General features: G+C 40.2%; 1 protein-coding gene across 2 annotated transcripts in view; it reads right to left on the reverse strand.

Moving 5' to 3' along the window:
- Window positions 1-3,678, reverse strand: part of LOC139374926 (long-chain-fatty-acid--CoA ligase 1-like) — a 66,200-nt gene extending 62,522 nt beyond the window's left edge. Inside the window, exon 1 of one of the 2 annotated variants that reach the window (XM_071116166.1) lies at window positions 3,572-3,678. The gene's annotated coding sequence lies outside the window, so the exon portion shown is untranslated. Of the gene's footprint in view, window positions 1-3,069; window positions 3,227-3,571 lie in introns of those variants that run through there. The other variant, XM_071116171.1, reaches the window with a different exon arrangement.
- Between the last annotated feature and the right edge of the window lie 15,081 nt (window positions 3,679-18,759).

Genomic DNA, 18,759 nt, shown 5'->3' on the forward strand with positions numbered 1-18,759 from the left:
GTGCAGTTGCAAACCGTAGTCTGGCTTTTTCAAATGGCGGTTTTGGAGCAGTGGCTTCTTCCTTGAGGACTTTCATGTTACGTCAATATAGGACTCGTTTTACTGTGGATATTAGATACTTTTTTTACCCGTTTCCCCCATCATCTTCACAAGGTTCTTTGCTGCTGTTCTGGGATTGATATGCACATTTCGCACCTAAGCACGTCCATCTCTAGGACACAGAACACATCTCCTTCCTGAGTGGTATGACGGCTACATGGTCCCGTGGTGTTTATACTTACCTACTACGGTGTGTACAGGTGGACATGGTACCTTCAGGTGTTTGGAAATTGCTCCCCTAGGATGAAGCAGACTTGTGAAGGTCTACCATTTTTTTCTGAGGTCTTGGCTGATTTCTTTTGATTTTCCCATGATGTCAAGCAAAGAGGCAATGAGTTTGAAGGTAGGCCTTGAAATACATCCACAGGTACACCTCCAATTGACTCAAATTATGTCAATTAGCCTATCAGAAGCTTCTAAAGCCATGACAACATTTACTGGAATTTTCCAAGCTGTTTAAAGGCACAGTCAACTTAGTGTATGTAAACTTGACCCAATGGAATTGTGACAGCGAATTCTTAAGTGAAATAATCTGTCTAAACAATTGTCGGAAAAATTACTTGTCATGCACAAAGTAGATGTCCTAACCGACTTGCCAAAACTATAGTCTGTTAACAAGAAATTTGTGGAGGGGTTGAAAAACAAGTTAATGAATCCGGAGAGATGTTTATTCCTGTCGGCGCAACGTACAAAGAATCCAAGTGGCTGTATCGACTCCGACAGCAACGAGAGAGTCATTTTCTGTGAAACAGAGTATGTTACAATCCCTGATGTCTCGCTGGAAAGCAACCCTTGCCCTAATTTCATCTACCTTTGTTATCTAGAGACAGTCGCAAGAAATACACTCGAAAGCGGTGGGTGGTGTGCGCGCCTTCAAAGTCTGACCAGAAGACCGCTCCGTCTACCTCTTCTCTGGCGGCGTTGTTTTGGATCAGCCTCTGGAATCATCTCAAATTCCCTGGGTAGTCCGGACAAAGGATCCGCTTCGGAACAGTCGTATTCCTAGTCATAGTGCTGGTAAGTTGACACCGCTCAGATATCTCATTCTTCCCAGCTCTATGTAACAAGATTTTCTGGGCTAACAATGTAAGAAATAATACATTTAAAAAAAAAAAAATACTGCAACGTTTCCTAAGGACTAGAAGCGAAGCAGCCCTCCGTCGGCACCATTTTGCGGCACATTTGGAGAGATGTAACATAGGCAAATACAAACTAGACTTCGTAGCAGAATACCTTTGTAATATATAGTAAAAGGCATGTGAAGATCTTCTGTAGAAGTTGCCACATGGTTGTCAGTCAACACATCCGTTCATATCTGTATTTGACATGAATTCAAAGACATGAACGCATGCTACTAAAGAACAGTTCCATAGGGGTTGGTTTCAGACCAGATCTAGGACCTTTTAGGCAAAAAAAGCTAGGGTGGGATTGGGAACCAGGCAACAGGTGGCACACAGCCTGGCTGGATGATGAATGGGTGTAAACAGGGACCAGTTCAGGATGGTGCAACGTTACAGAAACGTTCATATATAAAAGCGTTGACTAGAACAGATATGGTTGTCTGTCAAGTAGAATAAGAATCCATGTTACCTGTATTTGTTACACTTCTATCTGCGACATTGTGAACATTTCACCTCACTGAAACACATCACAGGCGACCCCTTCCATGTGTTCCATAAGTGCCAGCTGCCTACTTTTAAGGCATCTACTTAATTGACTAACAAATTGGTGCACATCAGATGCAACTAAATCTGATTTTGAAGGGCAAACATTTTTGCAGGGGGGCATGCCACCACTCCCCCTTAGCTGGCAACTTTTTTTTTAATAATGCAGACTACTACAGAGTTTCAGGAACACACTGCCCCTGGGGGTTTTAGTCAATAAGAGACATTCACCTTTCACCTAAACCTGACCGTCTTTATCAGCAGTACTGTAATCCACTGACAAAATACTCTCCCCTTTGTAGTATATGAAAAAATGCAACTCCATATGATAACCACATGGCAGACCAATCCAGTGAAATAAAGGGTTCGCATCTCAAGAATATTGTCAACAGGAGAGGCAGTTAAAACCAGCGCACTCAGTAAGTCAATGTCAAAAACAGACGCCAGGCAACATTCCACACAATTCCTCTGTGGTTGTCTGCTGTGCCACATTGAGCCAGGTATAGGCCTAGCTTATAAACGTCAAACTTTCAGGTGTTCTACCCAACCAAGTTTCAAAGGCACCCGTCATTATTTGAACTTGGGCTTAATAAGTAGGCTACAACCATTGGTAACAAGTGTATGTCTTTGAAATAGCTGTGAACTTGCAGCCACCCTGAGCAGGGTTAAGAAAGTGTGCATTACAGATTTCTGGCAAAGAACATTGACGATTTAGTAACACCAATAGGTCTAAATCTTTGCCACCTGTACTAAGCTTAACGCTTATGAACTGTTTAGCAAGAGCAAAAATAAACCTTCCTTTGAAAAGGTCACCAAGACCGGAGTAGGCCAAATGCAGCATTAATATACAACAAGCTACTCCATGAAAATATATTGCTACATTGCAATTAACAGAACCTGATCACTTCAACGGGTATCACCCTTTCCATTTAAAAGCAACGTGATAAAAGACTGTTAATCCCAAAATCAAATCAAAAGTATTTCCATTTCGGAGTAGCCTATCGTTTTTGCTTTACTAATGGAAATAGTATTTTATATTGCTTGTTTAAATCGTTTTTTTTTTAAAGCATAAGAATATTTTTCGACAATCACTGATAGCATCTCAGCAAACAGTCTCGATACAAATGACAAGGCGGGGGATGCCGCAACGCGAGTTTGACAATGGATACATTGTATCATTTTAAACTTGTATTACAATATTAGCTAACTAACAATGGCGTCATTCGGGCTCTTTTCACAAGTCCTAACAGCGCGCATCACGCTAATAAACGTTTCGAAACAAAGTTGAGTGTCGCACAAAACGTACTATTTCCTCATACGACCTTTTTCTTCAACCTCTTCCACTAGACTGCCTCGGATATTTCGTTTTACAATTTGCGGTCGCAAGAAGTTGATATAGTTTACAGGAAGAAAAAGTTATACAGGCTATTTTAATGACTACGTGTTGATTCACCAAGCACGTTACGAAATAGGGAACGCCTGTAAAAGAGAACTATTGTTTTCGTGATGTTTCGAGTATAGGCCTACGTCTTAAAATCCGTACACTATCCAGCCTGCGATATCACGTAATCTGTATTGATAATATGATGGAGGTTATCTACATTTAAAAACGAATGAATCCACCAGACATCTACACCTTTTGAAAATGTAGCGATTTATGGTGACTGGTGGGGTTTTTAATGACCCAGTTATCAATGTTATTGCGCTAACAAACACAATGTATTCATTATTTTTTACATAGTTATTGAGCACAAACCTGGAACAATATAATTGAATAGGCAAAGCATAAAGTTAAATAGCCAACAAACCTGTGTCAAGCAGCCTCCTAGGAGTGAACCATTCAGAATCTTTAAAGTGGATGTAGCGCTAAACAGTGCATCTCACCGGTAAAGCAGCTGCTTGGCCAATCAGTGATGCTGTCTAATATATATTTTTTCTCCCATATATTTTCAAAGGCGTGTTTTCATTGGTCAATTTCTATTGAACGTTAACGTACACCCACAATTTTTGCACATTCCATCACACTTCATTTACGTCACATTATTCAATACACATTCAATCACCAAAAGATTTTCAGATCACATTTGATCAAACCACTTGAATTAGTTTATTAAAGATGCTTTGACTGCAAATTTGTTCAGACAAGTTCAATTTTGTTCCAAGTTCAATTTCAACGCAATCTTTATCAAAGCAATTCATGTAACCTAGGATTTTATACAATTTCTTGTTGTTTTTGACAGCACAGTTTTGCCACATTATCAGACACTCGCTAAATTTTATCAGCATATCAATGCACGACCCAGGCTGGCAAAATTCTGGATCATTGTTACTCTAACTTCCGCAACACATACAAAGCTCTCCATCGCCCTCCTTTCGGGAAATCTGACAACTACTCAATTTTGTTTGCCTATAGCCAGAAACTGAAACAGGAAACGCCCGTGCTCAGGAATGTTCAGCGCTGGTCTGACCAATCTGATGCCACGCTTCAAGATTGCTTCGATCATGTGGACTGGGATAATTTTAATTTTATTTCACCTTTATTTAACCAGGTAGGCTAGTTGAGAACAAGTTCTCATTTGCAACTGCGACCTGGCCAAGATAAAGCAAAGCAGTTTGACACATACAACAACACAGAATTACACATGGAACAAACAAACATACAATCAATAATACAGTAGAAAAATCTATATACAGCATGTGCAAATGAGGTAGGATAAGAGAGGTAAAGGCAATAAAGAGGCCATGGTGACAAAGTAAATACAATATAGCAATTAAACACTGGAATTGTAGGATGTGCAGAAGATGAATGTGCAAGTTGAAATACTGTGGTGCAAAGGAGCAAGATAAATAAATAAATACAGTATGGGGATGAGGTAGATTGGATGGGCTATTTACAGATGAGCTATGTACAGGTGCAGTGATCTGTGAGCTGCTCTGACAGCTGGTGCTTAAAGCTAGTGAGGGAGGTAAGAGTCTCCAGCTTCAGAGATTTTTGCAGTTCGTTCCAGTCATTGGCAGCAGAGAACTGGAAGGAGAGGCGGCCAAAGGAATAATTGGCTTTGGGGGTGACCAGTGAGATATACCTGCTGGAGCGCGTGCTACGGGTGGGTGCTGCTATGGTGACCAGTGAGCTGAGATAAGGCAGGGCTTTACCTAGCAGAGACTTGTAGATGACCTGGAGCCAGTGGATTTGGTGACGAGTATGAAGCGAGGGTCAGCCAACGAGAGTGTACAGGTTGCAGTGGTGGGTAGTATATGGGTCTTTCTTGACAAAACGGATGGCACTGTGAAAGACTGCATCCAGTTTGCTGAGTAGAGTGTTGGAGGCTATTTTGTTAATGACATCGCCGAAGTCGAGGATCGGTAGGATAGTCAGTTTTACTAGGGTAAGTTTGGCGGCTTGAGTGAAGGAGGCTTTGTTACGGAATAGAAAGCCGACTCTAGATTTGATTTTAGATTGGAGATGTTTGATATGAGTCTGGAAGGAGAGTTTACAGTCTAGCCAGACACCTAGATACTTATAGATGTCCACATATTCTAGGTCGGAACCATCCAGGGTGGTGATGCTAGTCGGGCGTGCGGGTGCAGGCAGGGAACGGTTGAAAAGCATGCATTTGGTTTTACTAGTGTTTAAGAGCAGTTGTAGGCCACGGAAGGAAGCTTGGTCACAAATGGCACTTCCAAATTTGTGGCAAAATGGCTTAAGGACAACAAAGTCAAGGTATTGGAGTGGCCATCCCGAAATGTTTGACCCAAGTTAAGAAATGAAAGGCAATGCTACCAAATACTAATTGAGTGTATGTCAACTTCTGACCCACTGGGAATGTGATGAAAGAAATTAAAGCTGAAATAAATAATTCTCTCCAATATTATTCTGACATTTCACATTCTTCAAATAAAGTGGTGATCCTAACTGACCTAAGACAGATAATTTTTACTGGGATTAAATGTCAGGAATTGTGAAAAACTGAGTTTAAATGTATTTGGCTAAGGTTTATGTAAACTTCTGACTTCAACTGTATGTGGTTGTAAAGGGTCTTAAGTGTCTTAACAGCTCGATTTTCCAAGGCAGGTTACTCTGAGCGGAGGCCAATCCAGAAATCTGGCAGTGGCTTCTGATTAAAATAGATTTTCACAGAACTGCTTGTTGCAATTTTCGGTTCAGATTTCGGTGGACTGGAGGCAGGGCATGAAAAGGATAACAAATCCAGTTGTTTGTGTCATCTGTTTCGGGAAGGTACCTGCGTAATTGCGCACCCAACTCACTCAGGTGCTTCGCTATATCATATTTGACATTGTCCGTAAGCTTGAGTTCATTTGCGCACATATCATACATTGATGGAAAGACCTGTGTGTTGTCCTTTTTAATGCAGACAGAGAAGAGCTCCAACTTCTTAATCATTGCCTCAATTTTGTCCCGCACGTTGAATATAGTTGCGGAGAGTCCCTGTAATCCTAGATTCAGATTCTTCAGGCAAGAAAAAACATCACCCAGATAGGCCAGTCGTGTGAGAAACTCGTCATCATGCAAGCAGTCAGACAAGTGAAAATTAGGGTCAGTAACGAAAACTTTAAACTTGTCTCTCAGAAACATGTCAATACTTTGCCCCTTGATAACCAGCGCACTTCTGTATGTTGTAAAAGTGTTACATGGTCGCTGCCAATATCATTGCATAGTGCAGAAAAAACACGAGTTCAGGGGCCTTGCTTTAACAAAGTTAACCATTTTCACTGTAGTGTCTTAAACGTCTTTCAAGCTGTCAGGCATTCCCTTGGCAGCAAGAGCCTCTTGGTGGATGCTGCAGTGTACCCGTGTTACCACTCCACTATGTCTCCCTGTCATGGCTTTTGCACCATCAATACAGATACCAACATGAGCAGCAGCTATATACGGACCGTTAGTGGAATTCCCGCGAGAGAGTAACGGTTAATGTGACTGGATGTTTATTATTTGACTAGGCTACCTGTATTTGACATTGTGTTGTTATTTCGCTGAACACTAGATGGTTTTATTTTAGGCAGTGAAACGAGGCTACACAGGTGAGGAAAAAAAACTCACCCAAATGTATAGCCCCGTTGTAAAACATCAATGGACTGTTTGAAAATGTGAAGAAAAAAAAATTGTTTAGAAAACCTTTTTTTTTAATGTGAATCACATTTTTATTTGGCGCACCCCAACAACATTGCGCGTACCCCAGGTACGCGCCACAGTGTCCAGGTCTCAAATTCAATAGAGCAACTGTGGCGTGTCGAGTAATGGAAGCAAGCATTCAACAAAAGAGCACAGAGAAATCTGAGGGAGCTGGTGACATTCCCTAGGATTGGTCAACAACATTCCGAGCAGGTGCCTCAACCAAGCCAATTACTGATCCTGATGATGGTGTAACGGCTTTCTTCTATCTCCTCCTCTGACGAAGAGGTGGAACAAGGATCAGACCAAAATGCAGCGTGTAGATTGCGATCCATGTTTAATGAACAAACGTAAACATGAATTAATACAAACACTACAAAACAAAAGAACGTAATGAACGAAACCCGAAACAGCCTATACTTGTGTAAACTAACAAAGACAGGAACAAGGACACTGAGGACAATCACCCACGACAAACTCAAAGAATATGGCTGCCTAAATATGGTTCCCAATCAGAGACAACGATAAACACCTGCCTCTGATTGAGAACCACTTCAGACAGCCATAGACTTAACTAGAACACCCCACTAGCTACAATCCCCATACATGCACACCACATACAAAAACCCATGCCACACCCTGGCCTGACCAAATAAATAAAGATAAACACAAAATACTTCGACCAGGGCGTGACAGATGGGGAATGAATGTAAAGTAAAAAATGTACTATTGCACAAATACGTACATTAAGGGCAGATTAAAAACAAATCTGAGTACAAGCAAAACAACACTGGATGTCTGAGAAAAGGATGTTCCATGTCCACCTGTTTTATGAAATAATATAATATTAATAATAATAATGTATGCTATTTAGCAGTCTTACAGTCATGCATACATTTTTTTACGTATGGGAGAACCCAGGAATTAAACTCACTATCCTGGCGTTGTAAAAGCCATGTTCTACCAACTACTAGCCGCAGAGGACCGAACATAAAGGACAGTACAAAAATAGCAAATAAAAGTTTAGTGAAAGAATACGTATGTGTGTAGTAATAGTGTAGATGAAGACAGTTTCATAATTGTTATTTGTTTTTGGTGTTTTATCCATTGCTGAAGGTGTCAATTTGGCTTCTGCACTCAAAAAATGAGGGGTTCAAGAAGGGTTCTTCTAAGATCCTCAAAGTTCTTTGAAGAACCTTAAGGTTCTTGGCACTGAAAAGTGCCCCCAAAAGGTTCTTCCAAGAACCCCATAGGAGGTGGGGTTCATCAAGGAACCTCCAGTTAGGTTCTTGCAGGAACCTAATTGCCCAACTGAAACATTTGGATTTGAATTTGAAAGGACAGCAGGTGCAGGTACTTAACTGAAAAATGTAAAGATCTACTCAATTTAAGGTAAGGCTAAATCTAAATTGATATTGTTTCCTGGTGACACCATCTATCTTTTCATATTTGTGCAAATCTTTCTAAAACTGAAAATGGACACAATTCCATGGATATCAATCAACAAAGAGGTAAGAATATGTACTCCAGGCTATACAAATATGTTGAAAGCTAGCTGTATTGGGTGCAGATGACTGAACTGATCACTTTTGTGTCTGTGTCTGCAGGTATACTGACGAGGAGGCATACAAAGGTACGTATGTCAACTGGTATTGGTATGTTATGCAGATCACATTACCATCCTCCTCCCTTACCTCTTCAATGAATATCCTATAGGCCTCTACATTATAGACAAGGTATGTCCATAATACAGTTTTTTTCATTCACATTTACCACACAAACCAAGGTATGAATACTGTCGTGTGCATGTTTTGTTAATCAATCACCATGCACCATCTTCATCTACACTATTACTACGCATCTACACACATACACATAAAGGGTTCTTCAAATAACTTTAACAGTTTCAACATGAATAACCCCTAACAAATACTCCAGGAACCTTTTATTTTTAGATTGCTGTGCAAAGCTGGGTAAATCTGGCCAATAGTTCTGTGCAGAACCCAGTCTGCAGCCACAACCGCAAAGTAATAAAGCAATCCACTACTAGATCCCATCTCTCATTTTTTCCCACTTGGGAAAAACGGTAGGCTGAAACGGACTGGCCATAAGCAGTTCAGGTAAAAGGGGAAAACATGGGCTGATGTGGCAGTAGGACTACATGCTCTACCCCCTTAAGCTGATGACAAACAATAATTATGAACATAATGGATTGGATTGCTATAGTGCTTTTCCACCAGGTGCTCAATGCACTTTGAATTGAATGGGCGTCAACTCAACTCATCCACCACCAAGGTCTGCCTTCTTATGACAGACAAGTATAATGTCTACAATGTATTTATGCTTCCTATTGTGGTTATAACTGGAAATGGTTCATTCTGTAATAACAATATTTCATATGCAATAATGACCATAACAGCGGCTTTCATACATCATCAGTAGTTCACAACACAACTTTTTATGTTCAATTACAGACTTTTAATTTTAATAATTGGAAAGCTTTGCCTTTCTTTCGAACCTTAAATGTTTGATTATGGAAAACTGTTATTTGATAAAATGATGAACCCAATTATTTGTTTTGCTCATTATTTAATTTGATCAGACCAATAGCGCACTACTAGATGTCCAATGTCCTACTACTAGAGTAGGACACATCAAAGTGAGACTCTGCAAATCTTTGTTTGATGTCACACTATCCGTTATGTTATTCAACGAAATCTAAAGCTTAGAGCTACAGAGGATAGTCATTATTTCATTGTCAATTTGAAGAGTATCAATTTGAATGGCTGACTACATATTACTATATTCTGTATTGCAATAAAATGCATAACTTTTAGAAACGTGAATGCAAGAATTGTTTTATTCCATAGACCCCCACGTATGGTAGTGCAAACACCACTTCTAACTGCCCCCTGGTGGCGATTCTAAATATTCAATATTCATTCAAATCCTCCTACTGCAGGTTAGTTTTCCCCCTGAAACAAAATAGGTCATATTAAGATCGGACATCGATAGGCTACAAAATAGGCTTATATTATTTGTCTGATGAAAAATTGTCAACACTTCAATTATATGTGGCATTGCAGTTTTTTTGCAATCACTTTGGTGCAATTTTCACAACTCTCACAACAAAACTTTCACAACAAAATTCTAAACATCAAAATGGCTTATGTTTCAAAACTAAGCACATTTGACTGAGTACAACAAACACATTTACAAAGTCACTTTGTAAATGCACCAAATCACTCTTTCAATTTGGATAGTCTACATATTCAATCAGTATCTGCTTTTCAAAATGCAATATTCACATTACTTTTGATATTGTTGTAATGTCATTTGTTAACAATACAATTCACTATCACCTAATCAAACTGCTCTAAACAGATAACTACTGAACTAAAATATAGTGCTTAGTTAACGTATAGTTTGATAAATGCTGAACACTGTACATTTCTATATTTTATCTCATAAATGTATCAATTTGACATGAATTTATGTGTGAAGGAAAACCAAATAATATATGTATGTGGCTGTAAATTCTACATCATTATTCTCCGTCAACCAGTGTGCTTCAATAGGACAACGTGGAGTCACTCTACATTCTAAATAGAAAAAGTTCATGGAGTATCCTTTAGGGATTCAAATTGAAAAATTTGAACTGTTGGGGAACCCCATAAAAGGGTTATCCAAAGAACCCCTTTTAATAGATCCTCAAATAACGTTTTGAATAACCTTTTGAACTATCCCCCCTTCTTAATATTAATAATATGCACAGCAATAGCAAAATATTTTTGTTGTCAGTGTTTATTATGATTTTAGTGCCAAATTAGAATAAAATATCAAAATATGCGGTAAATTCCCAGCAGAGCCCCAAGTCCAATGGGTATATCCTCTGGTGTGTGGATGTTAATGTGTTGATGTTCTCTGTATCCATAGCCAGAATGATTTTGCAGTGTATGGTGATCGAACAGGTTTCCTGTTATATTTATCAGAGGTGTAGGGAGGGTGAAGTCTGTGAATCAAAAAAATAGTAATTACAGAGATGTTTAACAAAACACGCACACGACAGTAATCATACCTTGGTTTTAGTGGTAAATGTGAATGAAAAAAAACTGTTTTGATAATGGTTTTCATACACATGCCTTGTCCATAATGTAGAAGCCTATAGGATTGTCATTGATAAGGTAAGGGAGGATGGTACATGTGATCTGCACAACATACATTTGTATGCCTCCTCCTCTGTATACCTGCAGACAGACACAAAAGTGAGCAGTTCAGTCACCTGGACCCAATACAGCTAGCCTTCAACATATTCTTATTGCCTACATATTCTTACCTCTGTTGACTTTTTATCCATTGAATTGTGTCCATTTTCTGTTTTATCATTGACATTTAGATAATGAGTGGAATATATTAAATACAACCCAGGTTTTTCAGCAGTGCACTACACTATAATTCCAAATGTACAAGATTTGTATGAATTTGAAAAGATAGATGGTACCATCATAAAACAATATCAATTTAGATCATATAAGGGACAAACCTTATCTTAAATTGAGATCTTTACATGTTTCAGTTATGTCCTTTCATATTCAAATCCTTTCATATTAAAATCCAAATGTTTCAGTCGGGCAGTTAGGTCCCTGCAAGAAGCCCAACAACTAAGGAGGTTCATCAATGAACCCCACCTCTTATGGGGTTCTTGGAATAACATTTTGGGGGTAATGTTCAATGCCAAGAACCCTAAGGTTTCTCAAAGAACTTTGAGGATCTTAGAAGAACCCTTCTTGAACCCCTCATTTTAGAGTGCATGCACTACCATTTGGAATTATAGTGTAGTGCAATGCTGATATACTTGGGTTGTATTTAATTATATATTCCACTCATGATCTAAATGTCAATGATACACTAAAAGCTGATGAATTTCAAGCAGGGGATACTGCATCAGTTGACAAGTCACGTGGAAAAGGTGATTTAGTACAATGTTGCATGGGGCAGCAATGGAATACAACACTGTTCTACGTTTTTACAGTAGCCAATACCCATATTTCTGATGATTTGTCTTACGTATGTACTGTATAAGGATAATGAAACTGTAAGACACATATTTCTGATGATTTGTCTTACGTATGTACTGTATAAGGATAATGAAACTGTAAGACACATATTTCTGATGATTTGTCTTACGTATGTACTGTATAAGGATAATGAAACTGTAAGACACATATTTCTGATGATTTGTCTTACGTATGTACTGTATAAGGATAATGAAACTGTAAGACACATATTTCTCAACATGCTCACAACCTGCCATTACAGGCAGCAGTAGCCTAAATGGTTAGAGCATTGGGCCAGTATCTGTAAAGTTACTGGTTTGAATACCCGAGCTGAGGATGTGAAAAATCTGTCGATTTGGCAATATAACTTTTTTCTTTTTACAACACAACCTGCCAAATTATAAAACAAATTGTGGATCAAGTTCTAAAATAATACAGTGCCTTGCGAAAGTATTCGGACCGCTTGAACTTTGCGACCTTTTGCCACATTTCAGGCTTCAAACATAAAGATATAAAACTGTATTTTTTTGTGAAGAATCAACAACAAGTGGGACACAATCATGAAGTGGAACGACATTTATTGGATATTTCAAACTTTTTTAACAAATCAAAAACTGAAAAATTGGGCGTGCAAAAATATAAAGTAAATGTTGTGATGGGGGGGGGCGCCAACCCAGACAGGAAGATCACATCAGTGACTCAACCCACTCAAGTGACGCACCCCTCTTAGGGATGGTATGAAAGAGCCCTAGTAAGCCAGTGACACAGCCCCTGTAATAGGGTTAGAGGCAGAGAATCCCAGTGGAAAGATGGGAACCGGCCAGGCAGAGACAGCAAGGGCGGTTCGTTGCTCCAGAGCCTTTCCGTTCACCTTCACACTCCTGGGCCAGACTACACTCAATCATATAACCCACTGAAGAGATGAGTCTTCAGTAAAGACTTAAAGGTTGAGACCGAGTTTGCGTCTCTCACATGGGTAGGCAGACCATTCCATAAAAATTGAGCTCTATAGGAGAAAGCCCTGCCTCCAGCTGTTTGCTTAGAAATTCTAGGGACAATTAGGAGGCCTGCGTCTTGCGACCGTAGCGTACGTGTAGGTATGTACGGCAGGACCAAATCAGAGAGATAGGTAGGAGCAAGCCCATGTAATGCTTTGTAGGTTAGCAGTAAAACCTTGAAATCAGCCCTTGCCTTGACAGGAAGCCAGTGTAGGGAGGCTAGCACTGGAGTAATATGATCAAATTTTTTGGTTCTAGTCAGGATTCTAGCAGATGTGTTGCTAACATTTACGATAGCAAATTTCAATTTACAAAAAAACAAAATGGCTGCATTTTCATCTTTTGAGTTTCTACTCATTACATCTATGCAGCCTACTCAATCACTTTTTATAGCTACTGTTCCCTGAATTCCTATCGGATCTAGTAGTCATGGCAGGTAATATTCAAATTTTTGGTGACTTTAATATTCACATGGAAAAGACCACAGACCCACTCCAAAAGGCTTTCGGAGCCATCATCGATGGGTTTTGTCAAACATGTCTCCGGACCTACTCACTGCCACAGTCGTACTCCGGACCTAGCTTTATCCCGTGGAATAGATATTGTGGACCTTAATGTTTTTCCTCATAATCCTGGACTGTCAGACCATCATTTATTACATTTGCAATCACAACAAATAATCTGCTCAGACCCCAACCAAGGATCATCAAAAGCTGTGCTATAAATTCTTGGACAACCCAAAGATTCCTAGATGCCCTTCCAGACTCCCTCCACCTACCCAAGGACGTCAGAGTACAAAAATCAGTTAACCATCTAACTGAGGAACTAAATTTAATCTTGCGTAATACCCTAGATGCAGTCGCACACCTAAAAACAAAAAACATTTGTCATAAGAAACTAGCTCCCTGGTAAACAGAAAATAGCAGAGCCCCGAAGCAATCCAAAATGTATTTTTGATATTGTCGCAAAGCTAACTAAAAAGCAGCATTCCCCAAGAAAGGATGGCTTTCACTTCAGCAGTGATAAAATCATGAACTTTGATGAAAAGATCATGATCATTAGAAAGCAAATTACATACTCCTCTTTAAATCTGCGTATTTCTCCAAAGCTCAGTTTTCCTGAGTCTGCACAACACTGCCAGGACCTAGGATCAAGGGAGACACTCAAGTTTTTTAATACGGTATCTCTTGACACATTGATGAAAATAGTCATGACCTCTAAACCTTCAAGCTGCATACTGGACCCTATTCCAACTAAAATACTGAAAGAGCTGCTTCCTGTGCTTGGCCCTCATATGTTGAACATAGGAGGGCCAAGCACTAAGAGTGGCAGTAATAAAGCCTCTCTTGAAAAAGCCAAACCTGGACCCAGAAAATATAAAAAACTATCAGCCTATATCGAATCTCTCATTCCTCTCAAACATTTTGGGAAAAGCTGTTGCACAGTGTTACTATAATTTAGTTATTCCAATATGTTTTCATTAATTGAATTCCCTTAATCTATTTTATGAGAATTTGTAAGATTCTTGTTTGCATAAAATAGACAGAGACCAGTCTTATCAATAATAGATAATAGTATTTATTCTCGGAGCGCACTGCAACGTTACCACGAGCAACAGTTTATATACAATAACATGACGTCATTTCATTGCTTCTAGAATGAATCCCCTTCTCCCGACCTAGAATTAAGTGAGTTTAAAAGTTCATTCCAACTCACTAAAACACTCACAGGTCACACAACATAACTGAATTAACTCTTGACCCCTCACCATTATCGATCACCACTTAGCTGACAGTTCTAATTAACAGAAAACCTAGGAATGCACTCACTGCCTTATCTAAAACACCCCAGAGCTCAGTTTTGTCGGTTCAACCATAGGTTAACAACCCTATCTGCTTACTTAACCCACTCCTCTCCAGACTAGTTTGGAATGGTGTTCGTTATATTTAATTACTCCTTGTCCATGTCACACAATCCCTTCTTATGAACTCATATTGTTAATCAGATATAATAAAACAGAGTATAAGTTTACTTAGTTACAGTTCCATTTAAAATGAGAATATTGTTTAGTCATTTATTCATGATATTCCTAACACACAGCAACTCACTGCCTCCCTGAAGACGAACAATGTATATGAAATGCTTCAGTCTGGTTTTAGACCCCATCATAGCTCTGAGACTGCACTTGTGAAGGTGGTCAATTAAATGTATTTTAATGGCGTCAGACCAAGGCTCTGCATCTGTCCTCGTGCTCCTAGACCTTAGTGCTGCTTTTGATCGGTCACCACATTCCTTTGGAGAGATTGGCATCACAAATTGGTCTACATGGACAAGTTCTGGCCTGGTTCAGATCTTATCTGACGAAAAGATATCAGTTTGTCTCTGTGGATGGTTTGTCCTCTGACAAATCAACTGTAAATTTCAGTGTTCCTCAAGGTTCTGTTATAGGACCACTATTGTTTTCACGATATATATTATCTCTATTTAGAAACATAATGTTAACTTTCACTGCTATGCGGACAATACACAGCTGTACATTTCGATGAAACATGGTGAAGCCCCAAAATTGACCTCCCTGTAAGCCTGTGTTTCAAACATAAGGAAGTGGATGGCGGCAAATGTTTTACTTTTAAACTCGGACAAAATAGAGATGCTAGTTCTAGGTCCCGTCTCAAATAAAAAGTACCTTGGGGTTACTCTGGACCCTGATCTCTCTTTTGACAAACATATTAAGGACAGCTTTTTCACAACTACGTAACATTGCAAAAATCTGAAACTTTCTGTCCAAAAATTATGCAGAGAAATGTATCCATGCTTTTGTCACTCCTAGATTAGACTACTGCAATGCTCTACTTTCCGGCTACCCAGATAAAGCACAGAATAAACTTCAGTCAGTGCTAAACATGGCTGCTAGAATCTTGATTAGAAGCAAAACATTTGATCACATTACTCCAGTGCTAGCCTCTCTACACTGGCTTCCTATTAAGGCTAGGGCTGATACAAAGCATCACATGGGCTTGCTCCTACCTATCTTTCCGATACGCTACGGTCACAAGACACAGGCCTTCTTATTGTCCCTAGAATTTCTAAGCAAACAGCTGGAGGCAGGGCTTTCTCCTATAGAGCTAAATTTTTATGGAATGGTCTGCCTATCCATGTGAGAGACGCAGACTCGGTCTCGACCTTTAAGTCTTTATTGAAGACTCATCTCTTCAGTAGGTCGTATGATTGAGTGTAGTCTGGCCCAGGGGTGTGAAGGTGAACGGAAAGGCACTGGAGCGACGAACCGCCCTTGCTGTCTCTGCCTGGCCTGTTCCAATCTCTCCACTGGGATTCTCTGCCTCTAACCCTTTTACGGGGTCTGAGTCACTGGCCTACTGGTGCTCTTCCATGCCGTCCCTAGGAGGGGTGCGTCACTGAGTGGGTTGAGTCACTGACGTGATCTTCCTGTCCTGGTTGGCGCCCCCCTCTGGTTCGTGCCGTGGGGGAGATATTCGTGGGCTATACTCTGCCTTGTCTCAGGGCAGTAAGTTGATGGTTGGAAGATATCCCTCTAGTGGTGTGGGGGCTGTGGGTGGGGTTATATCCTGCCTGGCTGCCCCTGTCTGGGGGTATCGTCGGACGGGGCCACAGTGTTTCCCGACCCCCTCCTGTCTCAGTCTCCAGTATTTATGCTGCAGTAGTTTATGTGTCGGGAGCTAGAATCAGTCTGTTATATCTGGAGTATTTCTCCTGTCTTATTCGGTGTCCTGTGTGAATTTAATTTGGGTTGTGCCGTTGTCTAACAAGACCAAGAATCAACACAGAAAAGTAACAAGAAACGCCTTCCTAAATAGTTGTCGCCACCGTGTGGTAGAAAATGGTGTCGCCCTCACGTTAATTGACTTCGGAAGGTTACTAGCGTAACAGCACAATTAAATCATAGGCGGAAATCCCAGGGGGGACGGGGGGGAACACGACCCCCCCCCCCCCCCATCCTGGGAAAAATATGATTTGTCCCCGCCAATGTATCACTGTAAACATAACTATGTAATTTAAATAATATTAATAATACGCAATGAAAGCACTTGTGCTGATTATAGACACTTAATAGCGCGTTTTTAAGTTTCAAAAGATTGCGACCCCCCCGCCCTTTGCCTCACAATGGTTTGATCCACTGCCAGTTCCTTAGCAGGCAAGGTAACAGAGTATCTACTGTCTGAAAGGCACTCAATGCACGTAACTGATGTGAAGTTAATCCAGTCAATCGTGACATAGCAATGTTTTTTTTTTTTTATGTTGGCAGGGTTCACACATACACTAGCTGCATTTGCAGAGCTAGCGCGCAAACATTAACTATCAAGCTAGCTAGTACCTATTCCATTTATGTGGCGTCGTCAAAGATGGAATCTTTGCTATCGTCAGTTTATTCCAAGATCAGCATGCAGCTGTAGTGCTTCAAAGTCCCTGTGATAAGGTTAGCGATAAACTGAACTACACTCTCCTCTACCATTGCCTTAAATATATTTAATGGTCTCGTTGCAAAAGCAAAATTGTCGCTAGGGAATTTATTTTTTTTCACCTTTATTTAACCAGATAGCAAAGATTATAGCAAACACCACATAGTGCTCGCTAGTTTAGCAAAATCAGCTATTGTTGGAAGCCAGCCAACATGAAACAAACTATATTAAAATTACAAAAGGTTTCAGCATATGTTGCATAAATGGTGAACTCATACAGCTGTCAACTCATCACTGCAATCCGTTTCACATTTGCTAGCTACCTTTTAGATCGAAGCCCATATAGAATGATAGAAGATAAGATGATAGAAGCCCATCTCCTACTGTAAATATCCTACACACTGTGTAGCCAGCCAGCCAGCCAGCCAGCCAGCCAGCCAGGTAGAAAAATGGCAAAAAAAAGACGGACATCAGAGTATTTCAGTACACCAAAATGCAAAGTAAGAACCCTAGTAGCCTAATATCTCAAATACTAGTTGATAAAATGTTAATAGGAAAGAAGTGAAATGCTAATAGAAAAATGTTTCACAATGATGTCATTAGGCAGAGCAGGCAACAGATGGCACACAGACGGCAGAGCTGGGGACAGATGGGCAGGGACAGACTGGCAGAGACAGGGAGTCTCAGGTAAGTTTGTTGAGTCTTTGTTGGGCAACATTATGAAAGGTTCTCAATTTTTTGGACTTGTAAAATAGGGACATAATTGGAAAATGCCATGGATACCCCCACTCTCAACTTAAACTGGTGACTGAACTAAGATTTGTTTAAAGCAATGGTATTGCTGTTGTGATTAATTGTGTAGTTTTGGGTACCGGTAGTTAGGAGTACGGCAAACACCTTATTTATTTTCTAGGAGACAGACTGTGAGTCAGTGAGGGTGGTGAAAGGGAAAGAGCCACGGAGAGAGACTTCAGAGGACAGTGTCACAGCCACGGCAGGACCAGGTGTCAACCTTGTTGCCAGCAGCACCAGTATAGGGGACAGTGGCACAGCATTGTCCAGTCACCTCAGTGATGGCACAAAACCATATCAGCCACACCCACAATTTATAGAACCGCAAACTCTTGCCAACAGAGTGTTGACGTTTCAAGAGAGATGGTTTCGTGATTTCCCCTGGCTACATTATAATCCATCAATAAAAGGAGTGTTGTGTTCACTGTAGCCAAGGGTTTTCAAGCCAGCCATCTTTTGGCCAAAGGGCGGATGCTGCCTTCATTAGTGCAGGATTTAGGAACTGGAGAAAAGCCATTGAATCACTGCACATCAAAAGTGACAAACCCACCTCCACTTTGTAACTGTAACAGCACACCA

This window comes from Oncorhynchus clarkii, chromosome 19 (genome assembly GCF_045791955.1).
Source record: "Oncorhynchus clarkii lewisi isolate Uvic-CL-2024 chromosome 19, UVic_Ocla_1.0, whole genome shotgun sequence".
Classification (NCBI taxonomy): Eukaryota; Metazoa; Chordata; class Actinopteri; order Salmoniformes; family Salmonidae; genus Oncorhynchus; species Oncorhynchus clarkii.